The following is a 21,286-nucleotide window of genomic DNA, read 5'->3' as shown; positions in this document are numbered from 1 at the left end:
CTATAGCTAGTATCTAGATGGCTTCTTCTCTCTCTTTGGATCTCAATACAAAGTTCTCCTTGATTCTCTTGGAGATCTATTCGATGTAACCTTCTTTTGCGGTGTGTTTGTCGAGATCCGATGAATTGTGGGTTTATGATCAAGTCAATCTATGAACAATATTTGAATCTTCTCTGAATTCTTTTATGTATGATTGGTTTATCTTTGCAAGTCTCTTCGAATTATCAGTTTGGTTTGGCCTACTAGATTGATCTTCCTTACAATGGGAGAAGTGCTTAGTTTTGGGTTCAATCTTGCGGTGCTCGATCCCAGTGACAGAAAGGGAAACGACATGTATTGTATTGTTGCCATCGAGAATAAAAAGATGGGGTTTATATCATATTGCATGAGTTTATCCCTCTACATCATGTCATCTTGCTTAAGGCGTTACTCTGTTCTTATGAACTTAACTAGCAGGCGCACCCGCGCATTTATGCGGCTAGACTAGTTTTTGTTATGTTTTATATTTGGGGCAGTTGATGTTTTCTGTTTGAATTTATGAATTTGAACATGTAGTGTACATAATTTTATAATATTTTTTAGAGCCTCACTATTCATATGTAGTTTCCAATTTCTCTATCTACTCCTATTTTAGTTTGGCCTGACATTTTGTTCTTATTTTTTATCACATTAAATGACATTCATTTTGAATTGTTTATAGTACATCGAGAAATGCTAAAAGTTGTTTATTTTCCAACATGAATTTTGGCATGTAATTTATATATATTTTCCTATCATTCAAAAATGTTTGTTGATTCTTACTAATCTTGCTGATTATCTACAGGTGAAAAATATAAAGATTTATATCATATCTGATCCTTTGAATAACAATGGATAAGTTTCATCTATTTTCTGGGGGAAGTATAAGTTCCATCTTTTTAAGAGCATTTTTCACCAGCATATTCATGGTTTTTAATGTTTGCATCTGTATATACCGAGAAGTAAATATATATATATATATATATATATATATATATATATATATTTGTACCCAATCTTGCATAGCCAATGTATGATGTGTTCCCGCAAAAAGAAAAGATGTATTATGTGTCATGCCTAATGTACTTTTCTGCAAGCCCATTAGAGTGAAGATGATTACCACTCCGTAAAAATTTTTTCTAAGTAAAACAGCCGGTAGTCCCAGTCCCAGTCATTTACACAGAACTCTAAGCATTAAAATGATATCTACATAGAACTCTCTCTCCTTTCCCTCTTAGTAAAAAAAGAACTCTCCTGTCCTACCATACGATCCCCACCAGGCACCTCATACACATCCGCCATTTCTTCCGATTTGCCGCCGGCGAAGGACGACGTCGCTGTGCCCCATCAGGAAACTAATCCTCATGCTATCCCAGATCCACATGTCGCTTCTTTTCTCGTGATTTTTCTTCCTTGGTGGTGGCACATGTGGCTGGGTGAGCGTGTGGATCTCGGCGAACTCGTCGACTCTGGCAACGCGGTCACGGAGATGTATAGTGAGAACGTGGGCTGTCCTACTCAAAGTTGTCGTAGCTGGAGTTTCTGGATGTTGGGGCTGCGAAGGCATTGAGGGAGTTCGCGGAGGAAGAAATATCTGCAAGACGTGAGTATCTTCTGCGAGTCGATGTTAGTTGTTGCCCTCCTGCTATCCAGACTTCTACCAAATGTAAGTGTTATTTGAACCATATAAGTTTTTTTAAGTTGAATGATCTAGAAATCAGAATAAGATTTTATCTTTCCATTACTAAACAACTTTTCGTGTGAAATTAGAAATTATACCAAAAATTTCTGAGCGGAGAAGTGCACTTATACTTGTTCTCTGAATTCTGAAGTAGAGAACACAGTAAAGCAAATGTATGGATCTGCTGGAATTAAGTCTAACTGAACCTAGCAAGAGACCCTTGCATTTAATTATTGATTGACACTAAAACAAAGGAAGTTTAGATGCACTTTTACCGAGCTAGGTAACAGAAGCATCAACTTAATGTGAGACATGCATGCGCCTAGCTGCAAGTTAAGTTTTCAAGTTCATCGATTTAGGTGCGGCTAGTTTTGTTGTTGGCTTCTTGCGTCTTAATTACCATGTAGAGGCACTGCAATATGGTGAACATACACAATGTTATATGGTGCACACACAAATGTAAGACGTCTGAATTAGCTACACATATAGTTTCTTATCTTGCTTATGGAATCTTGTCGGCTAATATGGTTTCTGAGAATCATGTTTATTAGAGTGGTTATTATTCAAAGAAACTTCTGCCCATGCAGAAAGGAAGCTGCATGTACACACTTGTTAACATCTGTATGCATGAAAGCAGTGTATGGAAAAAATAATATGCATTGTCATCTTCTTACTAAGGTCATGATTTACCTCTTCCACATCTCATCTCTCAGTGTCTGGCTATGTTTTTATATTGTTTTGAGAAATTGCCGCCATGAGATCAAGTCTAAACATTGTTCAGTCTTGCCTTATCATCTCGGTTCCTTCGCCTAAACATGTTTTAATTGCATTCCTTGATTACGACAATACAGTTGCAATCATGCTAATTCTTTGGTTATTAATTACTATGTAACATGTGCATCTAAGAAAATGTAACTACTCATTGAAAATTGCTAAATTATCCTCTTATTTTAATTTACTGGATTCTTTTTTATGGACTTCATATAGAATATCTTTGATTCTTTTCCAAACATTTTTTATTAAAAAATTAATTTTAAAACCAATTTTTTTGGGTGTTCACCAGATACAATGTTTTCTTAACTCATCTAATGCAGATTCTGTACGAATCTATGGATTTGATATTTCAATTAGTTGGACGCTCATCGCTTCTGTATTCAATGCGTGGTAGGTTGATAAGTGTATGGGATATTTTGATGTGTTAGCTATAGTATTATAGGTGTCTATTTTCTTATTTTTCATGCAAGTATGGAGATAAGCATGCATACACGTATGCTAGCTTTCCTGTTTGCATGCGTGCATGTGGGAGTTGCAAATTAGTGTTGATTTTTTTTGCAAAAATAAGATTTGCATTCAATTAGAATCCTAGATAGACAGGGACACATCTCTTCCATGTACGGCATACATGTCCGGGGAAGACTCATATATATTTTCATTATTATCCGATAAGGCGTTTTTTATTTGGTATAGACCTTCTTGCATTTTTTCTGCCATGTATGTGCTTTTTATTCCCGATAACAGACCACTCGTAGTTTGCTCTTTCTAGTTGGTTTCCTTTTCTAACTAATGTCTTTGTATGCGTGTTTGGACTCCCCTATATGTGTGTTATCTCACAGAAGTTGGTGTGCCTTTTCTTTTTGAGTTGAAGTTCGTGTGCTTTTCTAACTAAAATGTGTATGTATGCATGTTGGACTTCCCTGTACATCCTCTCTCAGAAAAAAAGAGAACTCCTTGTAGATGTGTCAATGATCTACTGTGTACGCGCTCTATGTCTTACGTAACCTTTTCATCTTTAAAGCTCATCCGCTATAATAAGAATCAATGGAGTATATATTTTTAAATTAATACGTACCGATTGATTGTCGTCATACAGAAAGGAAGCTACATGTACATACTTGTTAACATCTATATGCATGAAAGCAGTGTATGGCAATAATAATATGCATTGTCATGTTCTTACTAAGGTCATGATTTACGAAGAGATCTTCTAAAATTAGAACATCTCTTTGTATACTATATATATTCTTTGCGCTATCTTCGCTTGGGCACTCTGTGTCGTCAATCAACACCTTTAATCCTTCTGTGTATGTGACTCTTGTTAATGCCACATATAGTTGCCCATGGCAGAAGACTTGCTTAGGCAAATATAGGCCCACCTTCTTTAGGGATTGACATTGGCTTTTATTTATGGTCATTGCAAAATAAACTGATAGAGGATATTGCCTTCTTTTCAGCACGAAGGGCCACTTCAAGTCGCTTGGTGACATAATAATTTCAGGTATGTATACCTTGTCACTGACGTGTGTTCCTGTGATTATTTGTGCCTCAATGTACCTTTTGCCCAGCTGTGTGATAGTCATTCTTGTGCCATTGCATAAACTTGCTGCTTGATTGATGTTCCGTAGGAGCATCACCTGCAAACCTACCTTCAGTTTTAGATCGTGGATTGGAATTCCCGGGAAGATCATGTTGTTGAGGAACTCTGCTGGACACATATTCTCCATTGTGTTGTAATTCATTGTTGCCTTGCATACAGTGTCCAAGTATAGGTATGTCATCTCTTCACATTGTATTTGGCTCATTATGTAGTAATTTATCTTCTCTCAACTATTTCATTCCTTGGACACAGTATTGCTCTTTCTTCGACAAATTCACTATTACGATAGTTTTGCTGCAAGTTTGGGTACGTGATTTTTACTATCTCTTCTTTGGGGTCTTCTCCTTTAAGTAGAAGTAGGTCTTTACGTACTCTTACCCAATCATCTCCTTCATCATTTTTATCGCAATTTGATCCATTCTGCAAATTCGGCCACATTTTGCTTTTGTATTGGATCTTCTGACAAACTTTAGTCACATGTTTTCAGTTAGAAAAATATTTAAAAGTACTTCCATAGGTATGACCTTTGACCGAGGCATTTACTATCTGCTCTCTCTTTCCCTTTGTTATCACTTGAAGTATTTGTCTGAAGTCGCCTTCTAGCACAACTGTCATGTCACCAAATGGCCTTTCGTCAATATTTTGGTTTGTGAACCTTAGAATATCCCTAAGGCTTTTTTCTAGTGCATCGAAGCAGTGTTTGTCATAGGAGCCTCGTCCAATAATATCACCGAGGTTTTCTTTACCAGTTCAGCCAAATGTGATCCTTGTTTTATTTCACATGTTGATTCTTTCGTGGTATTTATTGGAATGTGTAATCTTGAGTGCGCTGTTCTTCCACCTTATAGGAGCAAAGCTTCAATGCTAGATGATACTACCGAAATCACTTTCTTTCCTTCTGATAGTAGCTTCGTTGTAATTGCTTTCCATAGGTAAGTTTTGCATGTGCCACCATAGCCTTCTACAAATATATGTTTTCCAAGTCCTTTCTCAGCTGATTCTATTATTGCATCAAAGGTCATTTTCTAGCCGTGGTTGACATTGCTTATTATGGTTTTGTGCTCATTCTTTAGTGCCTCCATGTCGTAGCTAAGTTCTTCGATTATCATTCTGTTCCCAAGTTGTTCAAGTTCTGTAGCATTTCGTAGTTCAATGTCTGGATAGTCCTTTAGTGTTTTTCTTGCTTGCCTCATTAGTTTCTCTATCTCCACTTGCAGGGTGTCCATAGTAGATTCTTCCAATAGCGAAGCCCCTTTTCCGCTCCTCAGGTTTTGGTTTCGCTTTTCCATACTAATTTTGATGGTAATTCGGCATAGGTCAATTGTTTTCCCACCTCATGTATTTTGTTTGCCTCCATCCACTCAGTGAACTTAGTACTCGTGGATCCTGGCCTTCTTACTATCTTCTCTATGTCAATCGAGTCCGGAAAAATAAGTTCTTGCTCATTTTTAATGTGGAATGGTAGTCTCACGACTGGTGGATCATGATGGTGTATATCAAACAGGAATGTCTGCCAGCATGCTTCAGTTGTTGATATGTATCTCATCTCTAGGTATTTCTTGATGTCATCATAGTCATTTGCTGCATCTCTTCCCTTTAGCAAGGTTGTTACCTGGTCATCATCTTTATGGATGTTCTTAAATAGGTAGGTACTTGATTAACCTTGGCCTGTGGCACCACTCAACATTTATGTGAGCTTGGAATTGGCCAAAAGGTTTTGATTGTAGGGTACGACAAATCTGTCGTTGAACATTACTCCTCCCTTTTTGATCTTCCTTCCATTATCTCGCCTTCTATATACTGGAAAGCCATCCTCATCGTTTGTGGTATCGACATTGTATCCTTTTGGGAAGTGCTTAGTGCATCTGTTGTCAATCATGCATGGTGATTTTGTATTTGACACTCCGCAAGGCCCGTGCATCATGAAATTTTCCACAGTTTCATATCCGTCCAGATCGTCATCTTTGTCTAGGATCTCCGCACCGATTATTTGGTCGATTTGTGATGTTACTTTGCACGTGTATCATATCTAGGCTAATAAGCTCATCGGTGGTAGGATTGACTCAATCCCATATTCACATTTGTTTTACTTGAATGTTCCAGTTATGTCCCCTTGTATTTAAGTCGCTCAACTTGTTGCATGCCATAGTGTTTTGCGTTGAATATTAATAGGGAACAATTTGTCAATTGATACAATATTTATAAAGATTATATCTAGAGAAAATAAGACTGTTAATAACAATTACTAAATTATCTGATGATTCAGGCCAAAAGTGCTTTGGCGTCCCTTCTTCCATGTCGATTAGAGTAGCTGGGCATGGCTTCGTCATGCGTTGAGCGTGCTTTGGCGTGACTTTATCGAATTTCAAGTGAAGCGGCTAGAGGTGGCTGAGGTGTCTTTTCGTGTCGACGTCGAGTTGCCTAGTCACGTGTGATGTCTTTGCTGACTTCTAATTCTTTGGGTGTGTGCTTCTGCGGCCAGCTGTACTCATTTATATATGGGTGGAGGTGTGTGGGTTGAGGTGGCTGTGACCGTGTGGAAAGCAGATCGGTCTTTTTTCGTTTCATGGTTCTTGTTTTGGAAGTTTCTCATGTGAGGTCTCGTTAGGTCCAATCATTGTCTTTATTTGTTTAGGTTTCCTATTATTTTTGATTCCTTGACCCATTGATTGAAAGATTTTTTTTCTGTTTCTGTGGGCTAGTTGACGTTCGGATGGAACCTACGTGCGTTGTTTGCACATGGCATGTTTTACTACTTGTACATGTACACATATTTTTACGTAACGTTTCCATCTTTTAATCTCAGCTGTTAAAAGATAAAATAAACGATCAAAATAATTTAATCTATATGGATTCATGTAATGGTTTGTTTTACTTCTGTTTTAAGTATATAATAGATACTATAGATGCATGCTGTATAGCGGTCGATGTGTGGAATAGTAGTAGATGTAGAATCGTTTCGGTCTACTTGTCGCGGACGTGATGCCTATATATATGATCATTCCTAGATATTCTCATAATTATTCGCTTTTCTATCAATTGCTCGACAGTAATTTGTTCACCCACCATAATACTTATGCTATCTTGAGAGAAGCCACTAGTGAAACCTATGGCCTCGGGGTCTATTTTCCATCATAAAAGTTTCCAATCTATTTTATTTTGCAATCTTTACTTTCAATCTATATCATAAAAATACCAAAAATACTTATCTTATTATTATCATCTCTATCAGATCTCACTTTTGCAAGTGGTCGTGAAGGGATTGACAACCCCTTGATCGCGTTGGTTGCGAGGTTCTTATTTGTTTGTGTAGGTACGAGATGCCTTGCGCATGGTCTCTTACTGAGGGAAATACGTACGCTACTTTACTGCACCACTCTTTCCTCTTTAAGGGAAAACCAACGCAGTGCTCAAGAGCTAGCAAGAAGGATTTCAGGCGCCGTTGCCGGGGAGATCTACGCCAAGTCAAGACATACCAAGTACCCATCACAACTCTTATCCTTCGTATTACATTATTTTCCATTTGCCTCTCGTTTTCCTCTCCCCTACTTCACCTTGCCATTTTATTCGTCCTCTCTTTTCCGTACGCCTCTTTTTTCGTTTGTCTCTTTTGCCTGTGTCTTGTTTGTTTGTGTGTTGGGTTGCTTGCTTGTCACGATGGCTCAAGATAATACTAAATTGTGTGACTTTGCTAATACCAACAATAATGATTTTATTAGCACTCCGATTGCTCCTCTTACCGATGTTGAATCTTGTGAAATTAATACTGCTTTGCTGAATCTTGTCATGAAAGATCCGTTTTCTGGACTTCCTAGTAAAGATGCCGCTACCCATCTAAACATCTTTGTTGATTTGTGTGATATGCAAAAGAACAAAGATGTGGACAATGATATTGTTAAACTTGAGCTATTTTCATTTTCCCTTAGAGGTCGTGCTAAAGCTTGGTTTTCGTCTTTGCCTAAAAATAGTATTGATTCATGGAATAAGTGCAAAGATACTTTTATGTTTAAATATTTTCCTCCCGCTAAGATCGTCTCTCTTAGAAACGATATTATGAATTTTAAGCAACTTGATCATGAACATATTGCACAATCCTGGGAGAGGATGAAATTAATGATACGTAATTGCCCTACACATGGTTTGAATTTATGGATGATTGTACAAAAAAATTATGCCGGATGGAACTTTGCTTCTAGAAGTTTTTTAGATTCGGCCGCGGGAGGCACTTTTATGGAAATCACTTTAGGAGAAGCTACCAAACTCCTAAATAATATTATGGTTAATTATTCTAAATGGCACATTGAAAGATCTACTAGTAAAAAAGTGCATGCAATTGAAGAGATTAATGTTTTGAGTGCAAAGATGGATGAACTTATGAAATTGTTTGCTAATAAGAGTGCTCCTACTGATCCTAATGATATGCCTTTGTCTACTGAGCCTATATACATGATCATGCCTAGATATTCTCATAATTATTCGCTTTTCTATCAATTGCTCGACATTAATTTGTTTGCCCACCGTAATACTTATGCTATCTTGAGAGAAGCCACTAGTGAAACATATGGCCCCCGGGTCTATTTTCCATCATACATGTTTCCAATCTATTTTATTTTGCAATCTTTACTTTCATTCTATATCATAAAAATACCAAAAATACTTATCTTATTATTATCATCTTGAAGGAAATATGCCCTAGAGGCAATAATAAAGTTATTATTTATTTCCTTATATCATGATAAAAGTTTATTATTCATGCTAGAATTGTATTAACCGAAAACATAATACATGTGTGAATACATAGACAAACAGAGTGTCACTAGTATGCCTCTACTTGACTAGCTCGTTAATCAAAGATGGTTATGTTTCCTAACCATGGACAAAGAGTTGTTATTTGATTAACGGGATCACATCATTAGTTGAATGATCTGATTGAGATGACCCATTCCATTAGCTTAGCACCCAATCGTTTAGTATGTTGCTATTGCTTTCTTCATGACTAATACATGTTCCTATTACTATGAGATTATGCAACTCCCATTTGCCAGAGGAACACTTTGTGTGCTACCAAACGTCATAACGTAACTGGGTGATTATAAAGGAGCTCTATAGGTGTCTCCAAAGGTACATGTTGGGTTGGCGTATTTCGAGATTAGGATTTGTCACTCCGATTGTCGGAGAGGTATCTCTAGGCCCTCTCGGTAATGCACATCACTTAAGCTTTGCAAGCATTGCAACTACTGAGTTAGTTGTGGGATGATGTATTACAGAACGAGTAAAGAGACTTGCCGGTAATGAGATTGAACTAGGTATAGGATACCGACGATCGAATATCGGGCAAGTAACATACCGATGACAAAGGGAACAACGTATGTTGTTATGCGGTCTGACCGATAAAAGATCTTCGTAGAATATGTAGGAGCCAATATGAGCATCCAGGTTCCGCTATTGGTTATTGACCGGAGACGTGTCTCGGTCATGTCTACATTGTTCTCGAACCCATAGGGTCCGCACGCTTAAGGTTACGATGACAGTTATATTGTGAGTTTATGCATTTTGATGTACCGAAGGTTGTTCGGAGTCCCGGATGTGATCACGGACATGACGAGGAGTCTCGAAATGGTCGAGACATAAAGATTGATATATTGGAAGCCTATGTTTGGATATCGGAAGTGTTCCGGGTGAAATCGGGATTTTACCGGAGTACCGGGAGGTTACCGGAACCCCCCGGGAGGTATATGGGCCTTGGTGGGCCTTAGTGGAAGAGAGGAGAGGTGGCCATAGATGGGCCGCACGCCCCTCCCCCCCTTGGTCCGAATAGGACAAGGAGAGGGGGCCGGCCCCCCTTCCTCCTCTCTCTCCTCTTTTCCCCCTCCGTGAATCCTATTCCAATTAGGAAAGGGGGGGAGTCCAACTCCCAGAAGGAGTCGGACTCCTCCTGGCGCGCCTCTCCTGGCTGGCCGGCCCTCCTCCCTTGAGCCTCTATATACGGAGGCAGGGGCACCCCCTAGAGACACAAGTTGATCCACGTGATCATATTCTCATCCGTGTGCGGTGCCCCCTTCCACCATAGTTCTCGATAATATTGTAGCGGTGCTTAGGCGAAGCCCTGCAACGGTAGTACATCAAGATCGTCACCACGCCGTCGTGCTGACGGAACTCTTCCCCGACACTTTGCTGGATCAGAGTCCGGGGATCGTCATCGAGCTGAACATGTGCTAGAACTCGGAGGTGCCGTAGTTTCGGTGCTTGATCGGTCGGCCGTGAAGACGTACGACTACATCAACCAAGTTAACGCTTCCGTTGTCGATCTACAAGGGTACGTAGATCACACTCTCCCCCTCTCGTTGCTATGCATCATCATGATCTTGCGTGTGCGTAGGAAATTATTTGAAATTATTACGTTCCCCAACACATCTCTATCAGATCTCACTCTTGCAAGTGGCCGTGAAGGGATTGACAACCCCTTTATCACGTTGGTTGGGAGGTTCTTATTTGTTTGTGTAGGTACAAGGTGACTCGCGCGTGGTCTCCTACTGGATTGATACCTTGGTTCTCAAGAACTGAGGGAAATACTTACATTGCTTTACTGCACCACCCTTTCCGCTTCAAGGGAAAACCAACGCAGTGCTCAAAAGGTAGCACCAGCTCAAAAAGTGGGCGCGTGAGATCACAGCAGCGGAGCCCTCACTCGACGCTCGGAAGCCACTGAAGTGGTCCAGCACTCCTCTCATCTTTGACGCCTAGGACCACCCTTACCGCACAACTGCGGTCAGGTGTTTGCAACAATTGGTCTCACCAACGATACACAACCTCAAGGTGAACAAGATTCTAGTTGAGGGTGGGGCCGGTCTGAACTTGATCTCGCCCGTTGTGATCAAAAGGCTACAAATTCCCGACGGAGATCTCGAGGAAATGGGCACATTTCAAGGGGTCAACCTAGGAAGGAGCCAGCCAAAGGGGAAGGTCACGTTGCCTGTGAGATTTGGAGGCGAGCTGAACTATAGGACAGAGAGGATCGTCTTTGATGTAGCCGAGATCCCCTTGCCCTACAAGGGGATCCTCGGCTGCCCGGCGCTAGCCAAGTTCATGGCGGCATCGCACTATGCCTACAACACGCACAAGATGCCTGGGACGATGACCACCACCGTTCCCTCCGACAAGAAGGACGCGCTGATCTGCGCTGACCAACTCTACCAAGAAGCAGTTGCTGTAGCTGCCGCCAAGGCACTTGCTCCTGCCGCTGAAGCACCAGGAGGGAAGAAGAAGACCGGCAAGACCTCTCGCACCCACTCCGGCAAGCGCACCTCTTCGGAGTGTTATGCTACCATCGAGGACGTGCTAGAGAGTTCTACCGGCAAGAGCAAGAAAACCAGAGCTGCACCACCAGAGACCAACAGGGTGTCTGTCAAGGGGGATGGCACGGGAGAGGCTTTCACCATAAGCTCCACCCTTGACAACAAATAGGAAAGCACACTCGTCACTTTCCCGCGGGCGAATTTCGACATGTTTGCATGGCAAGCATCCGACATCCCCGGCGTTCCCAGGGAAGTGATTGAGCACCATCTTGTTGTCTATCCCCATGCGCGACCCGTGAGGCAGAAGGTCAGGAAGCAAGCTTTGGAATGGTAGGAATTCATCACAGAGGAGATCAGGAAGTTGGAAGCGGTAGGCTTGGTGAGAGGGGTGCTCCATCCAACATGGTTGGCCAATTCGGTGGTGGTGCGCAAGGCAAACATGATGTGGAGGTTGTGTATCGATTACACAGATATCAATAAGGATTTTCCTAAGGACCCCTTACCATTGTCGCGCATTGACCAGATTGTTGACTCCACGGCCGGGTGCGATATATTATCATTCCTCGACGCCTACTCGGGCTACCACCAGATCTTCATGGCAAAGGAAGACGAAGAGAAGACATCATTCATCACCCCATGTGGTACGTATTCCTTTTTAGGGATGCCTTTCGGGTTGAAGAGTGCTGGCTCGACATTCGCAAGGGTGGTCCAAATTTGTTTTGAGACCCAGCTACATAGAAATATGGAAGCTTATATGTATGACATAGTGGTCAAAACCAAGGACAAGGCAACCCTTGTACAAGACTTAGAAGAAACGTTTGCCAACCTATGCAAGATCAACCTCAAGTTGAACCCTGAGAAGTGTGTCTTTGGTGTTTCGTCCGGCAAACTTCTCGGGTTCTTTATGCCACAACGTGGGATTGAGGCAAACACAGACAAGATCAAGGCTATTGAGAGATTGAGGCACCCAAGCGGATCAAGGATGTGCGTCGGCTCACTGGCTGCGTTGCCGCCATGAGAAGATTCATCTCCAAGTCCGCTGAGCATGCCCTTCCCTTTTTCAAGATATTGAAGAAGGCGGGCCCAATGGAGTGGACCCAGAGGCCGAGGCAGCGTTGTAGGATCTGAAAAAATACCTTTCCTCTACACCAATACTGGTTGCGCCTAAACCGCAAGAGTCGTTGCTGCTGTATCTGGCGGCGACGAATCAAGTGGTCATTGGCGCGCTAGTGGTGCAGAGGGAGGTCCGTAAAGAGGCAGTGGTGACGGCGGGGGAATGGCGGATGGCAAGCCAGAGGTTCCCCCGGCAGGGCCCGATGCTGGCAAGGCAAGGCCCCCAGCGGAGTATGACGCCATCAGGACAAGCCCCATGCAATCAAATGAGGTGGTGCAGAAGAAGAACATGATGCAGCACCCGGTTTACTTTGTCAGCTCCCTCCTGCAGGGGGCTAGGTCAAGGTACTCTGGTGTGCAGAAATTTCTCTTCAGCTACCTTATGGCCTCGAGGAAGCTGCGTCAGTACTTCCAAGCACACGAAATCACCGTCGTCACCCGCCTCCCGTTATAACGGATACTGCACAACCCAGACGCAACCGGAAGGATTGTGGACTGGGCCTTGGAGCTTTCGAACTTTGGGTTGAAGTTCGAAAGTACTTCGACAATCTAGAGCAGTGTCTTAGCAAAGTTCATTACAGAATGCACCTCAACGCCTGACGAGGAAATCCAAGAGACCACTCTCCCCGGCAAGGAAGCAAGTCACAGCCGGTGCTGGTGTGCTGCTCGTCGCACCCACCGGAGAGCACCTCAAGTATATGATCCAGATGCACTTTCCCAGGGAGTTGTCCACCAACAACACCGCTGAGTACGAGGGGTTTCTTGCCGGCCTCAGGATCACGCGGACCTCGGGGTCAAGAAGCTCATAGTCAGGGATGATTCACAGCTTGTCGTCAGACAAGTTAACAAAGATTATCAGATCCCATTGATGGAGGCCTATGTAGATGAGGTGAGGAAGCTGGAGAAACGCTTTGACGGTATATAAACGGAGCACGTTCCCCAAGCAGAGAACAACATCGCGGACTACCTGTCAAAGCGCGCTGCATTCAAGCTACCTGTGGAACCAGGTACCTTTTGCTTCGGTTAACTCAACCATCCGTTGAACCATCAACGAAGCAGAACAAACGGAGGAAATCAGGCCCCAACAAGTACTTTCCCACTGAGCCCCCAGGGGCCGCCGGCAAGGGTGTTGCCGTGGATTCTTAGCTTGCCGAGAAGCGACTGATTCCGGCGGGCCGTCAAGCCCTGGCCGTAGAGACGGCCGCTCCCATGGCAGAAGAAATGCCTTTGGTCCTTGCCGTCCAGCCCTAGGCTCCGGCATGGGCGCAACATACCATCTGATTCCTCCAAACAGGGGAGCTTCCTGAGGAGCAGGAAGAAGCATAGAAAGTAGCTCGTCGGTCTGCCATGTATCAGTTCATCGCTAACGTCCTATACCGCAAGAGACTAAACGGTGTGAAATTGACGTGCATTCCCCAGGAGGAAGGACTGGAGCTGTTGGCGGAGATACATGGAGGCATATGTGGCTCCCACATAGGGTCGAGGGCCCTTGCCGGCAAGGTATTCCGGCAAGGTTTCTTCTGGCCCACTGCCCTCCAGGATGCAATGGCACTAGTAACCAATTGTGAAGCATGCCCGTTCAATTCAAAGAAGCTTCATCAACCAGCTCAAGCCCTTCAAACAATTCCTATTTCCTGGCCATTCTCGGTGTGGGTGCTCGACATCCTGGGCCCTTTCCCCCGCGCTGTCGGGGGCTTTGAGTACTTGTACGTTGCGATCGACAAGTTAACAAAGTGGCCAGAGGTGGAAGCAGTAAGGAAGATGACAACATAGTCAGCCGTCAAGTTCTTCAAGGGGCTTGTGTGCCGTTTTGGTGTCCCAAACAGAGTCATCACTGACAACGGCATGTAGTTCACAAGCCACACCTTCATGCAATATATCCAAGACCTCGGCAGCAGGGTCTGTTTCGCTTCCGTGGCACATCCACGGAGCATCAGCCAGGCGGAGAGGGCAAATGCTGATGTGTTGCGAGGCCTAAGGACAAAGACTTTTGACAGGCTGCACCAGAGCGGGAAGCGCTAGATTGATGAGTTTCTGGCGGTTCTTTGGTCGATCAGAGCGACGCCAAATCGAGCCGCCGTCCAGACACCCTTCGCCCTAGAAGCAGTTCTCCCCAAGGAACTCATATACGGGTCACCTTGAGTGCTCGCTTACGACAAGCTTGAGCAAGATCAATTGCGGCAAGATGACGCAACGCACCTCGAGGAAGATCGTCTTCGGGTGGCTGTGAGAGCAGCATGCTACCAGCAAGCCTTCCGCCGCTACCATAGCTGCAAGGTTCATGCCCGAAGCTTTGAGGAAGGCGACCTTGTTCTTCGGCGCATTCAGTCGGCCAAGAATTCCAACAAGTTGACGCCGAAGTGGGAAGGCCCTTATCGGGTAATACGAGTCACCAGGCCTGGCGCAGTCCACCTGGAGACCGAAGATGCTATTCCAGTGAGCAACTCTTGGAACATTGAACATCTTCGCTAGTTTTACCCATAAGGCGCGGTTGTCGGGCCCCCCGACAACCCACCTTTCTACAAGCCTTGCCCGCAAGGCATGTAACCCTCTATACAAAGCTAGGCACATACCCTGAGCATAAATAAATGAAGCGCTGACGCCCTTAGTTTTAGCATGCATGCTAGGTTAAGTCTCTCCCTTGGTTAGGGTCAGTAGTGCATAGTGGCAACTAACCCCTAGCCTAGAGGTCAAGTGTGTGTCTTTCTGTCTTCTTTGGTTCGCAGGGCACGTGGACTCTTCTGCTGACCCGCTTGGGAGAGAGAATACAAACCGGCGCTCCAGCCCCGGCAAGCCATGACTGCCAGGGTCTGAAGACACAAGGATCTGACCACGACAAGCCAAAGTTGTCGGGGGCTGCAGATTTAGATAAGTCCTTCATCCCCTATTGTGCATTTCCGTATGGGACTAGGACAAATGAAACCTCGTTTTGCTCCAAGACCACCGTGCTCCCCATTCTTCTTGTACACAAGTCCCTGGGACAGAACCGGGTCGTAGACGCGGTGGCAAGGGAATAAACGAAGGTCCTAACTCTACTTCGCCCCTACCTCCACCGAAAGCGTGAGAATGATCGACTGAAGTCAGGGGACGGCAAGGCCTGTTGCCGGGCAACAATGTTTATCTTAAAAATATCAAGGATTCGTTCCTTGGCACGGGCCTTGCTCACGCACAGAGAACCCAGCAAGCACCCTTTTTCATTAAAAACATCCCATACAGGTACAATTCATACGGAATTAAAAACATGAGCAAGGGGATTACAAGTCTTAAAATAAACAAGTGCCCGCAGGCTTACAAACTAAAAAAAAGATAAGATGCCCGCAATCCATTTCTTGTCCCTCTCCTCACAAGGTGGAACAAGATAGCAAGAGGGTAAAAAGAGCGCCTAGGAGAGGTGCGAGGAGCAGAAGGCACCAAGAGAACATCTTGGTGCCGGGAGGGGAGCTGGAAGATGAGGCAGCGGGCCAGCAATACGCGACGAAGGCGTCGGTGCCCGCGTACTCCGACTTAACGGCCGCCACCTGCCTTCTTCGCCTTCTCCGGCCCTCCTACGCCAGCCGCCCAAGGAGACGACGGGGAGCGCCCCGATGGAGAGCTTGACAAGGAAGGCCCTCGGCGGGCCACATAACGTATGGCGGGGCGATGTGGTCAGTAGGAGACGAGGTCGACGTGATCTTGCTCGGCGCTCTCGTCATCGTTGTCGCTACCCTCCTCATTGCTCCCGCTTGAAGAGGAATCTTCATCGTCGGAGGAACTCTCCACGCAACACTTTAGGAGATTTCCAAGATCTCCAAAGACCTTAACGGAGAGCAGGCCGCCCTCCATTAACTTGAAGTAAAGGACGAGCCCCGCCATCAGGCTGTGGGTGCGAGTAAATGTCTTCCATCCGCGACAAAGGTACATGATGTGAGGATCGGGGAAGTCGACGTCAACCCGCGTGCCACCATTCCCACAGCCCCTCATTTGCAACCTGAGGGTCTGGGGTGGATCGAGCTCCATCTCCCGAGCAAATGGAGTAGGGAGATGGAGGCAGCGACGAGGTGGCCGGCGCAACCTGATGAAGAACTCGCGGGGCTGGTCCCTGACGTGGCCCTCCATCGGGAGAGGCATCGCTGGCGGAGGCGAGGCCGTTGCACCACCCCATCCCCCTCTCCTCGAGTGCCATGGTGACCTCGGCCTCGCCCCTCCCCCTTCCTCTCGTGGCCGGCTCCGCCGCCACGAGTTCTTGGGAAGGAGGACGCGCTGTCGAGCAGCGACCCTCGCCGCCACCGTCGAAAGGCCAGCACCCCCTCTCGCAATGACGGGTGGAAGAAAGGAGCGAAGGTGGAAGAAGATGGGTGCTAAGAGAGTGTGGGATGACATCCCCCTCCCCCTCTTTATAAAGGGGTGGGGTCGAGGCTCGGCCGCCCCACTCAACCAATCCAGCCGCCGGAGGCGCAGGGAATCAGGACCGACCCGCTGCCCCAATCGGCGACGGCTTGGTTTCCTGCCTCCACCGCCTGCCACCTGCATGGGGACACGTGGCGAGCAAGAAGAATTGAGGGGACGGGTGAGGCGACCGTTCCCCACCCTGTGATCGTGGGGGACTGACGCCTTGAAGGCCACGACCTGAGTTCGCCCAAGTAATTAAGCCGCGTGTCTGCCCCTCCCTCTTTTTATGGGGAAGGCGCGGGCCGCCTCTTTACCACGATGTGAAGCATGCCTGTGAAAACTGCCCCACGCATGACCCCCACGTCACGCACGACCCTCCATGTCGCACGTTCAACACAGGTCATGGGGAAGCGCAGCGGACAAGAAGTTACTGCGCTAAAATCCGCCCCACCTGCCCGCGCACCGTTCTGGGCCTAGCCCAACAATGTGGCGCCCTTATGTGTGACCCAGGTCCGGGGCCTCCTGTCGGTGTACAAAAGTAGGGGCACTTCTTTTGACCCCTTTACTTGTGCACGGGCAGTCGGAGCCGCGCGCCACGGCCACACTTAGCATGGCAAAGGACGGAAGCCAGAGAGAAGCCGAAGTACGAGACAACCAAGGCAACACCAAGACCAGAATGGCAGGAGAGAAAGAGGGTGAGGTGGACTCCCTCGGCAAGAACCTTGTCGGGACAGCCTCCACAGCCCCGACAAGAGCCTTGCCGGGGCAACTTGCCCGATGCCAGCGGAGCAAGCCACCCTTGAGCCCACGGGCTCCAACCCAACCAACTACGTTGGAACCAAGGCTCAGGAGGCGCCTCTGTGGTGGCATGGAAATCTTCGTCAAGATCATAAACATATGGGATCAGATCAGGACCAGAAGAGGGCGACCCTCGGCGGGATCCCAGCCGAGGGAATCCACAAGACCCTCGGCAAGACCCTTGCCGGGGACGACTACAACGCCACAGCAGCACCCTTCCGGGCCCCCGGCAAGGCCCTTGCCGAGGGCATTACCAGGGCCACTGGCAGGCCCGCGCTAGCCAAGACACCGCCGTCCCCAAGCAGCTCCTTGCTCAACCAGCTGGGCAGGCACCTCCGTGGCGAAGGGCGGCCTCTACACCATCTCAGCAAGCACCTGCGTGGTGGCATGCGACCCTTCATGAAGGCTCCACCACCGCGCCAGCCTAGCAGCTAGCCAACGTGGCGCCGCGATGCCTCATCAGCTTGGACGCGTGTCGAGGCCAGGCGAGGCGGCGACAGCTGGGACGTGCTTAAAGCGACGAGGGCACGTCGGCAGCGCATTAAATGTGTTTGTCCAACGGTCCCAAAGGATAGGATTGTCGACTGTAGACCATTCCACCTCCTGTGTGCCACTATGGCAACCCCTTTTTCCTATAAAAGGAGGCCCGAGGCGACCACGAGAGGGATTCGGCTCTTTCGGGCAAGTTGCACCCCGTAGCTAGCTTAAGAACACAAGAACACTCAAATATATCCACCAAAGCAGGACTAGGGTATTATGCATCTTCGCCACCCGAACCTGGGTAAACAATCCGTGTGCTCCCTGTCAGACCCGCCCTTTGCACAACCTCGGGCTCACCAACCGTAGAAGGGATCCCAGTGACCCCATAGGTGTCGTTTGCATCGACAATGATGGCGACGGATTCCCCTCTTCGGAGCCCCGAACAGACTCCATATCCGCCCTCCCGAGAGAGTTTAGGGCTTGGCGGCGGCTCCGCATCATAAAACGCGATGAATCCTTCTCTCTGATTTTTTTTCTCCCCGAACACAAATATATGGAGTTGGAGTTGAGGTCGGTGCAACGTCAGGGGGCCCACGAGGCAGGGGGCGCGCCCAGGGGGTAGGTGCGCCCCCACCCTCGTGGACAGTGTGTGGGCCCACTACTAGGGAAACCCCTAGTAGTAGCGCGGGGTAATTGCTAGCAGTAGCGCGGGGGCCTGCGCTACTGCTAGGGCGCTACAGCTAACTTTTAGCAGTAGCGCGGGTGGTACCCGCGCTACAACTACATCTAGTAGTAGTAGCGCGGTTGCCACCCGCGCTACTACTACTTAGTTGTAACGCGGGTCAGGGTCCCGCGCTACTACTAACCAATTCAGAATTAAAAAATAATAATTTCAGCCATGGCGGCTGCTTCTGCTCGGCGTCATCGTCCTCTACATTCATGGTTGCTATTGGTCCTGGAAGGGATGAATTTGTTCGTGGTGATGGTGCACCCAACTTGTGCCCGCACATCTCGTCTACTGCTGCTACAAAAGAAGAGAAAATTATTAGAAAGAGGAAGGGAGAGATAGAGAGCAGCAGCAGGAGGAACTCACCGGTGGCCACCAGAGTTGGAGCCGATGCCCAAAACCCTAGATGAAGCTCGGTGACCTACTGCTTCTTGTCGTGGTACCCTTACCCGCCGAGGAGGTGCAAGTGGCTGCGTCCATGGCGGATCTGACCGCCGCCATGTGTACGACGCTCTGCTGGTTTCCCTCTCTTTCCAACAGCGGAGAAGAAGGAGGATGGAGGAGTAGGGGACGGGTCTGCGAGAGGAGGTCGCCGGATTTTTGAGTGGCGGTGAGAGGCGAGGCCGGAAGTGGTGGTGGGTGAGGAAGGGAATGGCGAGTGGGAGGAGAAGGGGAATCAGAAAAGTGTGGGTTTGTATTTGGGCCTCCGCACGCTATGTGTACATATATTTTGGTGGGTCGATAGTAGTAGCGCGGGTTCATACCCCTCGCTACTACTATGGCATGTCCCGGGTGGGCACGGTAGAGACCACTTAGTAGAAGCGAGGGTTATAAACCCGCGCTACTACTATCAACTTAGTAGTAGCGCGGGTTTATACCCCTCGCTACTACTATGGCATGTTCCGGAGGGGCACAGCAGAGACCGCTTAGTAGTCGTCAGGGTTAAAAACCCGCGCTACTACTATCAACTTAGTAGTAGCGAGGGGTAAAAACCCGCGCTACTAGTAAGTAGCAGTAGCGAGGGGTGTAAACCCTTGCTACTAGTAAGCGTCTGTTTATAAGCTTTTCCCTAGTAGTGGCCCCCTAACGTGGATTCTTCTTCCAGTATTTTTTATATATTCCAAAAATAATATCCGTTGATTTTCAGGTCATTCCGAGAACTTTTATTTCTGCATAAAAATAACACCATTGCAATTCTGCTAAAAACAACGTCAGTCCGGGTTAGTTCCATTCAAATCATGCAAGTTAGAGTCCAAAACAAGGGCAAAAGTGTTTGGAAAAGTAGATACATTGGAGACATATCAAGCAGTCACCTTTCTCATGGCAGTCACTTCTGGCCACTTCGTAAACTTGTCGATAGCAACGAACAAGAATTCAAAACCCCGATTGCTTGGGGGAAGGGGCCGAGGATATCGAGCCCCCAGACCGAAAATGGCCATGATAGCGGGATTGTTTGAAGAGCTTGGGCAGGCAGGTGGGTTTTATTGGAATGGAACTAGCAAGCTTCACATTTCATGACTAGCTAGACCGCATCTTAGAGGGCCGTGGGCCAATAGAATCCTTTCAGGAATGCTTTCCCAACTAATGCCCTTGATCCAATGTGGGAGCCGCACATTCCTTTGTGAATCTCAGCCAGCAGTTCCTTTCCTTCTTCCCAGCAGACACACCTCAATTTCACACCGTTGGGCCTCCTTCTGTATAGAGGGTCATCGACAAACTGATACATACTGGCCATCCGGGCTACTCTTTCAGCTTCATCTTGGTCGCCGAGAAGCTCTCCGGTTTGGAGGAAGTGGACAATGTGCCTTTCCAAAGTTTGATACTGGGGCTCTGCAACAAGGACTAGCGGCACCTCCTCTACTGCGGGAGCACAAGGCTCATTCGCAGGGCTCATGGGCCCGGCTGGAGGGGGTGGTCAGGCAAGCTGTGAGGAGTTGTTTCCGGCAGGGTCTCTGCCAGGAGCGGACGACTCTAGCGAGAGAGGCTTACCAGTGTCCAAATTTATCCTTTTCCGGGCCATTGTTGCTGGGGATACGGAGGGCTGAGTGAGATGGAGAACAAAAGTCCTTGGTTCCACAGGAAGCTTCTGCGCGGCACACTTTGATAGATGATCAACTATGTTGTTTTCCGCACGAGGTACTTGCTCTGTTTGCTATCCGTGAAAGTGCTCCTCCAATCTCCTCACTTCCTCGACGTATGCCTCCATCAATGGACTTTGATAATCCTTGTTGACTAGTCTGACCACAAGCTATGAATCTCGTCGAATGATCAGCTTCTTAATTCCCAATGCAGCTGCAATCCTCAGCCCGGCAAGGAGCCCTTCATACTCAGATGTATTATTAGTTGCTTCTTCCCAGGCAACATGCATTTGGATGACGCACTTCAAGTGCTCCCCGGAGTGTGCCTTGCTATAAGTTTAGCATGGAGGTACC

General features: G+C 46.8%; 1 long non-coding RNA gene across 4 annotated transcripts; it reads left to right on the top strand.

The window, feature by feature from the left end:
• Nucleotides 1-1,151: 1,151 nt before the first annotated feature.
• Nucleotides 1,152-18,969, top strand: LOC125543948 (uncharacterized). Of its 4 annotated transcripts, XR_015618809.1 has the most exons (6): nucleotides 1,152-1,684; nucleotides 3,931-3,974; nucleotides 4,102-4,245; nucleotides 4,326-4,379; nucleotides 5,291-5,341; nucleotides 6,340-18,969. It is a non-coding gene; the product is annotated as an uncharacterized LOC125543948 (long non-coding RNA). The 4 variants fall into 4 exon arrangements; XR_007299156.2 differs by lacking the exon at nucleotides 4,326-4,379 and having other exon boundaries at nucleotides 1,155-1,684; XR_007299155.2 differs by lacking the exon at nucleotides 6,340-18,969 and having other exon boundaries at nucleotides 1,155-1,684; nucleotides 5,291-6,014.
• The last annotated feature ends 2,317 nt before the right edge of the window (nucleotides 18,970-21,286 follow it).

This window comes from Triticum urartu, chromosome 3A (assembly GCF_056163025.1).
Source record: "Triticum urartu cultivar PI428250 chromosome 3A, HENAU_Tu73, whole genome shotgun sequence".
Taxonomy (NCBI): Eukaryota; Viridiplantae; Streptophyta; class Magnoliopsida; order Poales; family Poaceae; genus Triticum; species Triticum urartu.
This window is presented reverse-complemented; position numbering and strand designations above follow the sequence as displayed.